General features: G+C 40.6%; 1 protein-coding gene across 4 annotated transcripts in view; it reads left to right on the top strand.

The window, feature by feature from the left end:
• The window catches only part of EXTL3 (exostosin like glycosyltransferase 3), a 110,194-nt gene that overhangs the window by 55,778 nt on the left and 37,154 nt on the right, over positions 1–17,262 (top strand). The gene's annotated exons all lie outside the window — the stretch shown is intronic.

Here is a 17,262-nt window from a genome sequence, read left to right as displayed (position 1 = left end):
CGGCGGAGCGCCCTGCCCCTTGCCCCTTGCCCCTTGCCCCGCGAGCGGGCTCAGCTCCTTTGGATGCCTGCGGCTCTCAGCAGACTGAACCGTGCGGGCTCCTCGCAGCCTGGGCTGCTGCTCCTTTCTTCATAAAAACTCGAAGGGCTTCATGGGTGCTCTTGGTTGGACTCCTTTAGTGGAGGAGAACACGAAAACACCCCTAGTCCTGTTTTTCTTGCCCACGTGTGATTTATTTAGGAGGCGCCTTAAGCACTTCTCGCCACTTCGTCCAGTTCGCCCTGTTCAGACGGCTTCGCTCTTGGAGGCTGGCCGCCCCATGCTGCGTTTTTGAAACCTCGGTGCCGGCAGTCAGGTGGACGTGTTGCTCAACAGTTAGCCTTGCGCTCCGGGGCCACCGCGTCCGAGCCTGGGACAGTAGCGCGTGGGCGTTGACAGGCTTGGGGGAAGCCAGGCGTGCTCAACTTATTAGCCGGGAGACTTTCGAATACTTCTGGATGAAAGAAAAGCCATTTTCTTAAACTCTAATTTGGTGTGTTAAAAATACTTTATCCCGTGGGAATTTCCTGATCTTTGCCTGTGGGGAGCCTGAGGAGTTGTAAGTATCTTGAGTGTAGAGGAGCTAGCCTAAATGTTTTCTGGAAGAAAGCTAGAATTGTGGGTCTCCAGAGTTTCTGAAACACGATGTATTTAGCGGAGAAAGATGTGAGTGGCATACCTGACAGCGTGCCTGACAAGCCTGCATCTTCACCCCGTTCCCCTCGCTTTCCTACAGAAAAGGGGGCTGTTATTAAATATTTGGCTTGGTAAGGCTGTTATTAAATATTTGGCTTGGTAAGCAAAAGACTTTTAAGTGAAACAGGCCAGAGGAAGAAATGGACTTTCTAGGAGAGGGAACCCTCCCAAGGATGACTGGAAGCCCTAAGAGTCTGCTAGAGAAAGCGATGCCCTCAGGTAGTAGTCAGCAGTCCTACGGAAAGAACTGAGGTGGTGCAGCAGTGAGGTGGTGGCCATGGTCCCCCTGGAACCGTGACTGGTCTTCTGGAGAAGGGTTGGCGGTTTTGCTTGGGTAGAGACAGGTATTTGAAATAAAATGAAGATCCTGGCAGATTTCCTCCTGGTGAGGATTTGTGTCTTTGCATACAGTTACTTGGTGAAGGAAGGAATATGAGCCAGTGACCTTTTTCATAAAGCTCTAAAACTGCCCACTGGTTTCTGCTGGAAATTAAGTTTAGCTCAGAAAATTTCTGTCAACATATTTCCTTCCATTTGAATTTTGTTTCCTTTTAATTTTTGGTAACTGTTTCTTTAAAAAGCCTGCAATGATGGGGCAGCTAAACAAAGAAGAAAAGGATTTTTCATGTGTTGTAGATTCCATGAAAATAGCAAAGCTCAGGCAGGTGGAATTGAGAACTCAGGAGAGACAGGCGGGCTCTGCTGTAAGTCAGTGTGATCCTTTCCTGCCTGAACCCATCACACACTTTTTTACATTTCCAGACTTTCATGGGTCTTGGGTGATGTAATTAGTTGGAAGAGAAACAGGATTTATGAAATCTGTAATCTTGCAAGTAGAAGAGGAATATGGAGACCCATTTAGACACATACCTCTCCTATACTTTGGCCATAATGTGCAGTATAGTTATTGCTCAGAGGTATCCAAATGACCCATTAAAACCCCGGGGGATGGAGATAGGAAGATGAACCATAGAGTCTATTGTAGAATGAAAGCAGCATATACACAATATATAACGGAGCTTAATATATACAGTCATACCTACCTATAATCCATAACTGAATGAGCAAGGCTATCTTCCATTGAAACCACTAAGAGAAAACGGGCAGTGGCCATAGCTCGCCAATGCCTGCCCTAGAATACCACTCCTCACACACATGCCATGACTTTGTGTATTCCTCAGTTCGACTGGGTCCAGTACCTTTCAGGTGGACTGGTGGTTTTGATGATCAATATCCTGGATGTCTGTTTTGTTGTTACTTTTCCCTCTTATGCTTGCCTCTCATATTGTCATCATTTGAACCCTCCAAGTTCTTCTTTTTTTTTTTTTTTTTTTTTTGGTACCAGGGATCAAAACCTGAGGCACTTAACCACTGAGCCACATCCCTAGCCCTTTTTATCTTTTAATTTTGTTTTTAGTTGTAGATGCACATAATATTTCTTTTATTTATTTTTATGTGGTACTGAGGATCAAACCCAGTGCTCAAATGTGCTAGGTATGCGCTGTACCACTGAGCTACAACCCAGCCCTTTTATTTTTTATTTTGAGACAGTGTCTCCCAAAGTTGCTTAGGGCCTTGCTAAATTGCTGAGGCTGGCTTTGAACTTGTGTTGCTCTTGTCTCAGCCTCCTGAGTTGATGGGATTATAGGTGTGCACCACTGTGACTAGTTCCAATTTCCTTTTAAATAATTTTCAACAAATATTTGATGTTCTAAGGGAAAAAATAGATTGGGAATATACCCTTAACATGTGTAATAAGAGGAAAGACATGTATAATATAAATACATGATGATGGTAACTTATGATAATATCTTTAATTACTCTTTAAGTTCTTTGACATCCTGTAGTGCTTGCACGTATTTTTTCTTACATAGATTCTGATCTGTAAAGTCCCTGAGAGGTAGGCTGAACTTAAACATATTTCCTTTTTCAAGGGGGAAAAGGTAGGTAGGAAAGAAAACTGTGTCTTGGAAAGATTAAGGTATTTGACCAAGATCAAATGTAGTAAGTGGCAGACTTTGTGAACTGGCAAGTAACATTTACCAGCCTGTGCCTGGCTAAATTCTTTCAGTGCTATCACCTTTCTTGGGCAACCCATCCCAGTTTATAGACCAGGTTCTCAGAGGCTTTTCCTGTGGTTTTGCCTCCCTATGAGTGTTACATAGAACAAAACCGTTTCTGTTCCCTATAGCTGTTCAGGAGAGCCACTGTGTTTCACCATGACACAGGTTGCCCGCTGGCATGCCTGAGTCAAGTAAGGCCAGCCCAATTTATACAAAAACCTAAATGGAAGTCAGCTTTTAGAAATAGGGAGATTTAACATTAAAAAATCATCACTTTTGTCTTCTTTTGAGGAAAAGGATTTGGTGGTACCCAGCTCACATTTCTGATGTTGAATAGACTCTTCATTTTGCTAAATTCCTACTAGCAACTTTACTCTTTACTCGACTCCTAGGGCCTGCGCAGTTGTTATTGCTGCCTGTTTGTAGGTCCTCTATTCCCCAAGCTAAATATCCCCTTGTCCATTAGCTATTTCTCATTTGATAGTTTTAAATCTTCTTGCCAACTTCTGAGTCCTCTGCCCTCCACTTACTGTGTTAATGGCTTTCTTCAGTGTGGCTCTCAGTGTAGGATTCAGTATTCAGTATACAGTACTGACTGACAGTAACCTTCGTTCCTTCTCTTCAACACTCCCTTTAAAAAAGAAGACAAAAACCAAGGAGGTAGTTTTTTCTAAACAGTTTTGTACACTTGACTCACTGAAGTCCTACCAACTGAAATCACAGTTGTGTTCACAAACATGTGCTACTGTTAAGCTAAATCATTTTCATGTAGTTTTGAGATCTAAGTGCTGAACTTTGTCTTTATCTTTATTAAATTTCCTCTGTGTAGAAATTCCGGACTGATAAAGTTCTTTTGTGTCATGGTTTTCTCTCAGTCTCCACTTAACTCCTCCCAGCATGACTTCCTTTATTTCTGAAGCTGTAAAATATAAAAGCACAATATCTTTGAATGGAGAAGATAGCTGATAAGGTCCTAAACCATTATTAATGGATTCATAGGGAAATTTGAGGCAGAGCTTGAAGAAAAGCATTGTGCTTGAGATTTTGGAAAGGAAATAAGAAGGAGGTCTTGGGAATAATAGCCTTGCTGCCTTGAGTTGATATGTACGTGGACACCCCCCTGCCCAAACAAAACAAAACAAAACAAAACACACTTTCTGGTTGCAAGGCAGTTATAAGTCAGATCCTAGAATCTGAAAGCATTTTGAGGTCATCCAGTCTGACCCTTTAATTTATAAGTTAAAAAAGGACCAGGAGCTTGAGTCAAGAAAAACTGGGAATTTGAAATTAGGGGTAAAGCAGAAAGATGCTGATAATAAAGTAGTGACAAAATTCGAGTCTTAAGGTGAATTCACTGCAGAGGGGGCAGTGGGATGCTGAGTCCCCTAGCTGGTTCAAGAATGACTTGGCAAGCTTTTGCTTCAGTTTCTGCACCTCATTTAGGCAGGCACAGGACTCTAATGATAATGTGTATCCCCATAATATAAAATAAAAATATTTTCTTGAGAAATGGAAGCCTTAGATTTGCTTATACTCTAGGCACTTGAATTGAACATCAATGAGAGTTCGGGGAAAATCCGTTAGCAAAATCCACCTGAAGACCTTATTAAAAATTGTTCATGCACCTCTCCCCTCATTTATAAAAATGCATTGTCATTTTTAGAAGGGAGAGAGTGAGAACTATGAAGAATGCAAAAGTCACCTGTAATTCCATAATCTAGAAGTGTCACTGTTGGTGTTTTTACTCCTATTTGTTTTCTATTAAAAATATATACATTTGCATTTTAAACATTTTGTATCGTACTGGGTATACGGTTTCAAATCTGTATTTCCCACTGAACATTACATTGTGAACATTTTTTCCCCTTTATTTAAAAATTATTGAAAAGCTTACTGACAGCATGATGTCTTATTAGTGACTTCTTTTTTGGTAGTACTGGGGATTGAACCCAGAAGTGCTTTACCACTGAGCTAAATCCCCATCCTTTTTAAAATTTTGACATGTGTTCTTGCTAAATTGCCCAGGCAGGCCTATAACTTGTGATGTTCCTGCCTCAGCCTCCCCAATAATGACATTTCTTATATTAAGCTTGCTGCTATTCTAGGACATTTAATTAATATGTTACATGTTTTATAAAGAATGCTGAGGTGATTGCATCTTTATGTATACAAATCTTTGTTCACCTAGAAGACATTCCTAGAAAGTGAAATTTTTGCATGCCTGTAATCTCGCGGACTTGAGGCTGAGGCAGGAGAATCACGAGTTTGAGACCAGTATTTTCAACTTAGCAAGACCCTGTCTCAGTGGTAAAGTGCCTCTGGGTTCAGTCCCCAGTATTGCCAAAACAAAACAAAAGCAAAATTGCTGAGTCAAAGATAAGAACATTATAGACTTTTGTTAGGAATAGGAGTGACCTTCCCACTAGCGTAGTTCAAAGAGCTGTCACGTTGCAGCGCTGCCAAGTTCATTATCTTTATTTTAATGTTTTAGTGTGAACATTTTTGAGGTTAATTTTTTTTTCTTACTAATCAGTCTTAAGTCTTCAGAATAATTTCTGTAAGTGGAATTTCAGGGCCAGAGAAGAGGCTCAGTTTCAGCACTTTTGATTCACTGCCAAACTGTACTCTGGGAAGGTGTGCCAGTTTTCAGTCCCTGCAGCAGAGTGTGGGAATGTTTATCCTGGATCTGATTAGCACCAGATATTATGATTTACAATTCTGACTATAGATGGAAAATGTCACAGTATCTTGTTTGAAATGTACATTTCTTTGATTGCTAGGAAGGTTAAACATTTAAACGTTTTATAATTTGAACCCTTTTTGTGTAACTTCCTGTTGTTCCTTTGGCCATTGTTGAACTGCTTTTGCTTTTTCTAACCTGATCACGTTGCAACCGCTTCCCCTGTCTTTTAGTCATTTTTTTTTCTTATAAATACACAGAATCCTTGGATTTTTGTGTAGTCAAGTCAGTTGAACTTTTATGGATTCTTCTTTTGCTTGGATTCCTAGAGAAGTGGGGCTGTACTTGAGATGAAATTGTTTTCCTTTTTTAAAGGTTTCATTTATTGATTTTTTACTTTATTAAAATACTGAGTTTATTTCACATGTATATTTTTGTCTCCCCATTTCCATGTCTGACCACCACTACTATGTCCTGTCATAACATTTCATACATACTTAAAAACCAAGCAAAGGGTGGAGTAGGTTTTATTTATTACAATTAATTCTTAAATACATCTGGGTTTTAATTTTTAGTTTGGTTTGTCTTGTGGAAATCTATTTTTTTCCCCAAACAGGTAATTATCATATTTATTGAAATATGTAGGCGGTGTTGCTGGTCAAGGTGGCGCATACCTATAATTCCAGCAGCTCAGGAGGCTGAGGCAGGAGGATCTCAAGTTTGAGAATAGCTTCAGGAACACAGCAAGGCCCTGACCAACTTAGCAAGACCCTGTCTCAGAAAATAAAAAGAAATGGGAGTATAGCTTAGTGGTAAAGTGCCCCTGGGTTCAATCCCTGGTACTGAAAAGAAAAATACACATATCTAGGTGGTGAAATTTAAAATGACTGCAACAAGATATTTTTCTTAATTACAAGAGTAATATGTGCTTATTAAGTAAAATGAATTAAGACAGTGTGTTTTACTGTAAGTAAACATAGTGATCAGCAATGAACAGGCACTGGGTGGTGCAGACCTGGATTTGTGACTGGCTCAGCTTGCTTGCTGTACTGTCTTTAACGAGTTGCCCTACCTCCACGGTTCACTTCACTACCCCCATGTGGTTGATGAAATGAGAGACTGCGCGGGTATCTGGAATACAGTGCCTGGAATGTCAGAAAGATAACTGAGGAGTAGGTACGGGTGTCCGCCCGTCCCCTAGGGGTGTGTAATGCAGTCTGCAGACTTCCCGCGTGAATTCAGGTGCAGTGCTGTTTGTCTTCCTTGGTTGTTTGTAACTACCGTGACTCAGATGTCGTCACTGAGTACTGCCATCAGTTCTTCACTGGACTAATGCCTTAGGAGGTAGAAGTGTTGCTCTCCATTAAGATCAGCTGGGAACATGTCAGACTCCAGGAGCCTTGGTCCTGCACTTGGGAATTCTGATGAGTAAGTGTGGGCTGGCTTGGGGTTTATTTGAAAAACATTGAGTTGTGGATCTGATTTGTATTTCTAGTTAAAAAGTGACTGGAAGACAATTGGATTTTAATTATCAAACTGGTAGGGGAAACAGGCAGTGCCATAATTTTCAGTTGAGGACCTTATTTTGGGAGTTGAGACTTCTGGGTTCAGGTTTGTTGGTGATGGGTTAATCAGTATCAGCTTAGTTGTCATTACCTATACCAGGAAGGACGGCTTATTGCTTATTGAAGGGCTTCTTTTGTGTGGTTTGTGATTTGCCTGCTAGTGGCAGATATGGGGCACCTTGGTCTTAAAGACCTGCCTGGGAGTCCTAAGGGTACTTGTTTTCCACTGCCTGAAGTTCCTGCAATGGGGTGGCTTGACTCTGGTTGTCTGACGGTGTTGTCATCTTCACTATCAGCATGTTAAAGGCACAGTCAGCTTCTCACGCCTGGTTTTTTTTTTAATTGCTGACATTGTTTCCCTTATTTTATACCCAGGTTAAGTTTGGCAAACCCATGTCTTTCTTGATGTCCTGTAACTTGTGAATGGCTTACATTCAGTTCTTAGAAGTCATTCTTGTTTTTTAGTTGTAGATTGACCCAGTAGCTTTATTATATTTATTTATCTTTACGTGGTGCTGAGGATTGAATCCAGTGCCTCACAAGTGTAAGGTGAACGCTCTACCACTGAGCTACAACCTAGCCCTAGAAGGCATTGTTTATCTACAATTAGCTTCTTGGGAAAGGGCCTTTTGTTTAAACAATAGGAGAGAAGTCGGAACCTTGACAGTGGTAGTCTTGGGGAATTTGCTTTAGTGCTTATTAACATACTTTCTGGTTTAATGAACTAGGTACTACCTGGTCAGGACAGATTGATTGTCGGGAAATGATGTACATTTGGGTTGTTAGTATTTAATAACCCAACCTCTGAACTATTGTTTTCAGTAATCTTACTGAAATTATTTCCTATATAGAATGACCTTCACCTCATTCGAAGGGCTTGAGGCAATGACAACAACAATGTACAAACAATTGTGTAGACCCTGTGCCTGGGTTGTGATGGGATTCTGACTTCTTGATGGGCCAATTTTGACTTAACTGAGAAAAAGTTAAAAGTAAAGTTACCTACATGTGTGCAGGTAGTCCCTGGGTGCATTGCAAACTTTTTGCTCTGACTATATTGTTTTCTTGTATTGTTTAGCAGATTAATATACTCTTAAGTATGAATATAGTGCTAGCTTTAAATTTTGCAGTGTTACCATGTGTTTCAATTGTAATCAGTCATTATTCATGGTTACAGTTAACAGTGACTCAGTACAGTGTTGGAGAATATAAAAATAATTGTATGCGTGTGCACAACCGTGTTCCTTGAATTAATATCACAGGCCCTTTATCATAATGGTTAGGACATTGAATATGGACCCTAGAGTCAGTTGATTGGTTAGAATTCAAGTTTTACCACTTAATGTGAATGACCTTGGCCAAATTACATAACCTCTGTGCTGTGGTGTCTTCATGCACAAAAGGAAAGGAGGAGTGGTATCTCCATGACAGGACTGCGTGAGAAGGGGGAGGGGGCAGCGGCTGCGAGTGTGGTAGGTTTAACCTGTGCACAGTGCGTGTTGGCTGCCGTCCTGGTTGTTGAGATTTACCTTGGAGAACATTTGGGAAGCATCTAGCTTCTGTTCTTTGCCCCATTCTCCCTTCAGACCTTTCATATGTAAGATGTGAGAGCAGCCCTCATGGAACCAGCTACTCCCTTCTGTGTTTTCATTTTATTTTTGGTATGCAGAAAGTTATACAACCTTATTTATTTATCTAAAGAGATCCTAAATAGAGATATCCCAGATCCATGACAGGAAATTTGAATATCAGTGTTTCAGTTTTAAAGGCAGAAAGGTCTAGTTAGGATAGTTGTGGTATCAACTGACTTTGTTTTTTTTTTTAACTGGGATTGAACCCAGGGGTGCTTAATCACTGAGCCAAGTCCCCAGCCCTGTTTATTTGCAGCGCTGGGGATTGAACACAGGGCCTCGTGCATGCAAGGCAAGCACTCTACCAACTGAGCTATATCCCCAGCCCCATCAATGAAAGGAGGTCCTGACAGGCCCAGGGTACTGTTCTGCTGGCAAGTCAAGGACTGACTGATGTGGTCAGGAATGTGGGCGGCAGCCTCAGAGAGGAGGTGAGAAGGCGCTGGCCTTCGGAGTGAAGGGATGAGAGGAGGAAGCGGGAGCATAGCCGCAGCCGGAATTCTGAACTAGAACTCCAAGCGTTGCTGCTTCTCAGCCCCCACCTGCCTCACCTTACGGGCCTTTCTAGCTTTCCAGGAATACGCCCTCAAGCAGTTGCTGGCAGATCCAGAGCTGCACTTCCATCTATCAGCAGAAACTTGATTGAGGAGAGTGTAAGAGCAGGACGTCAGCCATGGTGTGAATGGTCAGTCCCTAACTGTACAAGTACCCTGGCTTCTTTCCTTGAGAGAAGACACCTATGTTGCAACCTCTCCTTAGAGTGGTAGATGTGTCCTTCTGCCACTGGAACATCAAGGTGCAAGTGTCTCATGTTGCTGACCGCTGGAAAAGATCTCCTGGGGGGGAGGTGAAGATGGGAAAGGTAAATCTGAGAGGCAGACAGGTGGCGGGGGAGGGCTAACTGAGGCTAAGTGGCCAGCTGTAGGAAGTGAAGACAGGAGAGGACCAAGGACAAACCCCTGGGGAGCACCTGTGTTTAGGGAGCGGTGGAAAGGAGCCAGAGAAGAGCAGCTGGGTGGGGAACCAGGGGTGGAAGACTGAAAACAGAAAATGCTCACAAGAGATGGACGGTGGGGGAGAACAGCAGCATTTCGATAGGAGAAATAAAGGAAAGTATGAATAAATGGAGAGAATTTTTATACTTCTAGATAAAGTTAACTATATTAAAGTAACACTTTCCTACTTAATACATTCCAGCGGGGTGCTTCAGGAGGCTGAGGCAGAGGAAGATCATGAGTTCAAGGCTAGATTGGGCAGCATAGGGAGACACTGACTCAAAAAAAACTGAACAAAAACTTACCTACTTACATGTGATACAGTAGGATTCTTTTTATATATTTCTGAATTCTATTCTCTGATATTTCGTCAAGTAGTTTTATGTCTGTATTCCTGAGGTACTTGTTTTCTCTTTTTGGTACCTGGTGCAGTTTTGGTTTCAGGGTAATGCTAGGTTTGTAAAATGAGTCAGGAAGTGTGTGTTCCTTTGGAAGAGACTGTGTAGAGTAGGTGTTTATTTTTCTTTGAATAGTTAGAATTCCAAGTGAAACTATCTGTGCTGGAGATTTTTTGGGGGAAGGTAATTTGCAAAGTCAATTTATTAAAATAAGACTAATTTAGAAGATCTGTTTTACATTGGGTGAGTTGTGGTAGTTTGTGTCTTTCAAGGAATCAGTCCATTTGTTTGTGGAGGTGTTCGTAGTCTTCTCTGGCTATCTTTTGATGCCCATAAGGACTGCAGTGCTAACTCATTTTATTCTGACACTATTGTTGTGTCTTTTCTGTTTTGTTTAGTCTTCTGTTTGTCAGACTCTTGACAAACCTAGTACTTTCAATGATTTCTGCTCTTTATTTCCTTCCATTTATGTTCATTTGGTTATTTTTCTAGGTTTTGAAGTAGGAGTTTAGGTTATTCATTTGAAACGTTTCCTCCTTTTGAATGTAAGCCTTTCTTTTTGTTTGTACTGGAGACTGGACTCAGGGACACTTAACCACCGAGCCGCATCCCTAGCCCTTTGCTGTGTTTTATTTAGAGACTGGGTCTCTCAGAGTTGCTTAGGGCCTCACTAAGTTGCTGAGGCTGGCTTTGAACTCATGATCCTCTTGCCTCAGCCTCCCTAGCTGCTGGGATTACAGGCATGTGCCATCACGCCCAGCTGATGTAAGTGATCCATGCATGAATTTTCCTGCTTTAGCTGTGTCCCACAAATTTTTTTTTCATCTGTAATATCTTATTTAATCTCCACAGTAACCCCAGCACCAGGTAAAGGTTTTTCAGCGTCAGTCTACAAAGGAGGAAATAGGCTCAGAGAGATCATACACATTACATTGCTAAATTCTCAAGGCTGAGCCAGGGTTTCTACTCCAAGTCCTGATGCCTTTTTCAAGCCTCTTCATTTTTATGGTGTCTTGTTTTTGCCTTAAATTAAGGCACGTGAGCTCCAAATTTCCAACTTGATTGGTAATGAAAATGTGAACCAAGACTTAAAACTGAACTGGTATCATTTATTGAGCAATCACCTGGTACTGTGTGGTACCCTAGGGGGATTTTAAAGTGGTAAGAAAAATAGTTCCCTTCTATAAGGAGTTTTTAATCCAACTGGAAATATGTTACTTAAATGAAACCAATGAAAAGTTGATTAAGGTTATATATATACATATATATATATATATATAAATAAGTAAAAGGTCCATCGCCAACTTAAAAAATATATATTTTTATTTATAAATTTATTTATATTTATTTATAAATTTATTTATATTTATTTATAAATTTATTTATTTATAAATATATATTTATTTATAAATATATATTTATTTATAAATATATAATTTTATTTATAAATATATATATATTTATAAATATATAATTTTATTTATAAATATATATTATATATATAAACAATATATATATATTTTTTAAGTTGGCGATGGACCTTTTACTTATTTATTTATATGTGGTGCTAAGAATCGAACCCAGTGCCTTGCATGTGGTGAGCAAGTGCTCTGCCACTGAACCACAGCCCCAGCCCTAAGTTTTGAATCTTTTGATATTGAGTACAGTGAGAGTTTAGAGAACTGACAAATCCTTTGTAGTTGGAGAAAACTTTATGAAAGAGGTAAGACTTGGAAGGGCCCTACAGGCACCAGGGTTTAGGTAAGTGGAAAACTAAAAATGCCACTCCTGGTGCGACCTGTCCTGGGAAGAAGCTGCAAGACCAGGAGAGGGAGAGCCAGCTTGAGCCGCCTCCTCCATGCTGGGAAATAGGCCTGAGGAGTAGTAGGCCTAGGGAATGAGTAGAGCCAACCCTGGTTGAAAAGAAACTCGATAGTGAGGTAGAAGACTGATATTGTGAGCAGGGAATGTGGCGAAAAAGCAGTTTTAGAAATAGAATGGTTGGCAAAGCCTGTGGACTGGCAGTTCATGAACAGAAAAGTATGGGCCCTTGATAAACAAATTATTCAGCCTCCAATAATAAAGAAAGGTAAATGAAAACACTACAGTGACATTTTACCTATTAAGCTGTCATATTGAAAAGACAGTGACATTTGATGGGATCAGTTTGATTAATGTCTGACTGCAACAGCAGACTGAAATCTCAGAGGCTTACTTGTAACAAAAGTTGGAGTCTCCCGTTCATGTGGCAGTCTGATGTGAATCACGTGGCCCTCTTCAACAGCACTCCTCCAGCGGACTGTGATCTGTGCTGCTTCTGACTTGCACCTGCACAATTTTGGAGTTGGTTCCTTTTGGGTTCTCAGTTGGGAGGAGGGAGAGAATCTGTACTTGATCTTAGTTGCTTGTTACTGTGAGTGACAAGTGGCTTCTGGGAACTCTCCCTTTGGCAGAAACGGGTCTAATGGCTCTGACCAAATTGTAAGGCAAGATGGGAAATGCAGGGGTGCTGCAGGTAGGTACTCTGAGTAATCACCGATTCTGCCACACCATTATTGGTGAGCTGTTGGTAAGTGGATGCACTCTGTATTGCTGCAGGGAGGGTACATGACCATCTTTGAGGTAGAAGAATGGTAACATGTTCCTACTCTGACGCAGAAGTTTCACATTAAAAAATTCTATGGACATACATATGAAGGTAGCTGCAGGAGAATACATCATAGCATTAATTATAATGATGAAAATTGGAAACTTAAATGTCAAGCAAAAAGGGATTGATTAAAGAAGTTAGGGTCTTTCTGTATTATGGGATGATACTCAGCTGGTGATGATCATGTAGTAGGATTTCTTTTTCTTTTTTTGGTAGCTGGACTCAATACCTTTTATTTTATTTTTAATGTGGTGCTGAGGACTGAACCCAGTGCCTCACACGTGCTAGGCAAGCATTCTATCACTCACTGAGCCACAGCCCAGCCCTTGTAGTAGGCTTTCTAAGGTGTGGGACAGTAGACTGTTCCTGATGTTAGTGAAGAAATCAGGTTACAAGAAAGAACATATGGCGTCCCATTTTTGTGAGTACGTATGTAGAGAAAAAAGAAGAGGGGCCTGTGCTTTTGGCAGAATTGTAGGCTATATAAATATAAACCCCTCTGTTAAAAATGCATATCGTGTTCTCAAGAAGAAAGGTAAATTCTCATTAAAATAAAAAAGTGGAGGGGACGGGGGTGGGGGTGGGGGTTGAAATCAAGGTGTGTGGTGAGCAGTCAGAGCTGCAGCGCTCTCAAGCATTTGCCAGTTTTAGTAATCGTGCCTTAATTTTCTGAGAGATGAGGGAAAAAACCTTGAGACTGACATTAAAATTGAGACACCAGATAAGAATGTGGCTCTTCAAAGGGCTGAATAGTCAGTAAGACAGTAGGTGGACTATAAAAAAAATCAGCTCATGAGCACATAGATGTCTCTTTTGGACTGGATCTGTATTGGCGATGGGAGGTGATTCCAACTGAGAACTCATGACCACGGTTTCCTGTCATGTGAATTTTGGGTTCACATTTACAATACCTGTGTGGTGTGGGGGAATCTCCAGATTTAGAACTTGATGTACTAGTATCCTGAGGCTGATAATATATGGCAGACATGTCTGTCAAGCACACTATTGTACAGGGACTTATTCTCAACCCCACCACACAGATTTCCCAGAAACGCAGGACTACCAATAATAAACTCAGTACAGAATTACAAATTGAAAGAGGCAACAAGATCCACCATCCTCTGTGAGCAAGAATTAGCAGAGAAAAGGAATAGAAAATAGGAGAAAGAACAAGGTGCTGACACAGAAATGAAGGCAAGTTTTAAAACCATCAGTAGGACTTCTGGCTGTGTGAAAGAGTTATTAGGGGAAAGCCTCGTGAGTACTACATGGTAGCTTAGACAGGGAAGAGGGAACTAGTGAGGCCAACGAGGGTTTGGCAGACCTCGGCATGGCCTGAGGGCTAAATCTGAGTTGTGGGGGACCGGGAATTAAACCCAGGGGTGCTTAATCTCTGAGCTTCATCCCCAACCCTTTTAAAAAATATTTTATTTAGAAACAGGGTTTTGCCGAGTTGCTTAGGGCCTCACTAAATTGCTGAGGCCGACCTTAAATTCACAATCCTTTTGCCTCAGCCTCCCAAGCCCTGGGATTATAGGTTTGTGACATAGTGCCCAGCTGTGGCCTTTTATAACTTCCAAAGTAAGAATGATTTTTATATTTTTTAAAATATTTTTAGATGTAGATGGACACAATACCTTTATTTTATTTATTTTTATGTGGTGCTGAGGATTGAACCAAGTGCCTCATGTATTCAAGGCAGCACTCCACCACTGGGCTACATCCCCAGCTTGATTTTTATATTTTAAATATTATTTATTTATTCGGGCACTGAGGATATAACCCCAGTATGCTTTCCCACTGAGCTGTCTCCAGTACTTTCATTTATTTTTTGATTTTAAGACAGGGTCTCACTAAGTTGCTGAGGGTCTTGCTAAACTGCTGAGTCTGGCCTCAAACTTACAGTCCTCCTGTCTTGACCTCCCAAGTTGCTGGGATTGTAGGTGTGCACTACCATGCTCCACTCTAAACATTTTTTTTTTAAAAGACAAAATAAACTGTGCTGCACAGATTATATGTGATGCAGAAAACCTGAATTATTAAGTGTCTGGCTCTTCGGTGAAAAAGTTCCCCAACCCCTAAATTATACAAATGTGAGGAAATTTCCAGAAGCTAGCACAAGGGGCAGAGACAAAAAGGGAGGTTCGAGGGATAGAGGAGGATGTCTAACATGCATTCCATCATCTGATGGCAGTTCAAGGAGAGACTGGGGGATAGATAAGATGCACAAAGAAATGGCTGATAGTTTTCTAGATTAATGAAGACATGAATCCTAAGATCCAGAAAGTTCAGTTTTTTTGAGCCCAAAACAACCAAAACTTCCACAAGTAGACACTTTATTGAAACTGCAGAAGTTCAAAGACAAAAAGATCTTTAAAGCAAGCAGAATGAGAAGTCAGATTGCCCACAAGAAACAGGTTGAAGTGACATCTCAACTTTTCATTGATGACGATGACATCCAGAAGGTTCTCCCCATTCAAGAATTAGGTTGAAATAAGGTGTGTTTGCAGACTCTCACTGAAGAAACTGCTTTAGGAAAAAGGAAACAATTGGAAGGAATGAAGTGCCAGAAGAAATGAGCAAGGAAATTGGTGAATATGTGGGTGAATATATAAATGGGCATCACTTTTGTTACTGAGAGCATGAGAGGGTACAACCAAAGTGGAGCCAAACCTTAAGAATGATATTTAACTCACTGTAGGTTATCACAGGTAGTGTTTTAAGGGTCTTTTATTAATCAAGGCAGGAGAAAATGTTAGAAATATCGTTAAACTTTTGATTTGGTTGAGTCAAGAATACATGTAACCACTTTAAGGGTAACCACAAAAAAGATAAATTGAATACAGCATGCTTAGTGTCTGAGGGCTTGGTTCCAGAGCCTGCTGCAGACACCCACAGCTGTAGGTACTCAAGTCCCTTACAAGGTGGCATAGTATTTGAGTGTAACCGCACATGTTCTCCTGAACACTTTAAATCATTTCCGTATTAGTTATAATACTGTATTATGAATTAGTCTTTTTTCTGTCATTGTAATGAAACACTTGAGGCTGAGTAGTGTACAAATTAAAGAGACTTATTTAGTCAGTTTGGGAGGTTGAAAGTCAAAACAGCATTCTGGTGGCTCTGGCAAAGGCCCCTTGCCTGTGTCGTGTGTTACCTCATGGTGGGTGTCATCTTGGGTTTAAGTCCATAGGTGTCCCTGTTAGCAGATAAAAATTTTAATTTTTACTGGGCACGGTTATTTGTGCATGCTTGTAATCCCAGCCACTATGGAGGCTTAGGCAGGAGGATTGCAAGTTCCTGGCCAGTTCCTGAGACTCTGTCTTAAAGTTTAAAAATGGAGAAAAAGAACTGGGGCTGTAAAGTGGTAAAGTGCCTCTGGGTTCTCATCCTCAGTAATAAAAAAAAAGAATTCTTATAAATGTGGTAAAGAAAATAGAGGGAAAGATAGGAAAAAAATGAATAGATGTAGGATTTCAAGTGCAGAATGGGATATCTACAAAAGAGAAATGGACATTCTAGACCTGAAAAATATGATTCCTGAAATTGAGAATGTATTGGATAGAATTTACAGTAGGCTGGATATATCAGAAGAATGGATTGGAGAATTTGAAATTATTCAAGCTGGAGCACTAAGTAAGATAAAAAAATATTGATTTAGGGTAATACAGAGTGAACTGGTGGAAAGCATGAGATTAGGCATTATAATTTGTTGTGGGCCAGGATTGGTGAAGGCAGTAGAATAATAGAAATATAAAAGAAAGGGATAAATGAAAAATTCAGTATTATCATAATGATTATTACAATCAAGAATTGGCAGGGTTTGGTAGGAGATTGATGTGAATGTAAGGAGTTGGAGGAATTAAAAATAACTCAAGGCTTACAGCTAATATGCAGCTTATTTTGTGCCAGATAGTGTGTATTGTGTTTATTCACTATCTGAACATGGGTGATACCTTCTTATTCATGAAGGAAAGTGTCTCAGAATGGTCAGCTGAGCCCCTGATAGCTTCCTGAGGGGTTTGGTCCTGGCCTGGCTGCTCCATGGTCCACAGTCTTCCTGAGAATCACATTGCTTCTTGTTTGAGAGGCTGGAGGAATTCCGTGCCATGGGCAGAACTGAAAGTTAGTGGAAAGAAGAAGTGTTTGAAAGTCTGAGCTGACTGTAATATATCTTAGGAGAGGTGGGTTTTTTTTTTTTTTTTTTGGTACTGGGAATTGAACCCCCATTTTTATTTTTATTTTGAGGAAAGTTCTTAACTAGGTTGCTGAAGTCTTGCTAAGGTATGAAAACTGGCCTTGAACTTCTGATCCTGCCTTCACCTCCTAGGTCACTGGAATTACAGGCATGTACCACCATGCATGGCTTATTTTTTAATTTAAAAAAAATTTTTTTTTTTTTGTATTGGAGATTGAATCTAGGGGTGCCCCACCATTGAGCTACATCTTCAACCCCTTTTATTTTTTATTTTGAGACAGAATCTTGCTAAGTTGCTGAGCTGGCCTTGAACTTTGATTCTTCTGCCTCAGCCTCCCAAGTTGCTA

The sequence above is a fragment of the Sciurus vulgaris genome (assembly GCF_902686455.1).
Source record: "Sciurus vulgaris genome assembly, chromosome: 5".
NCBI lineage: Eukaryota > Metazoa > Chordata > Mammalia > Rodentia > Sciuridae > Sciurus > Sciurus vulgaris.
This window is presented reverse-complemented; position numbering and strand designations above follow the sequence as displayed.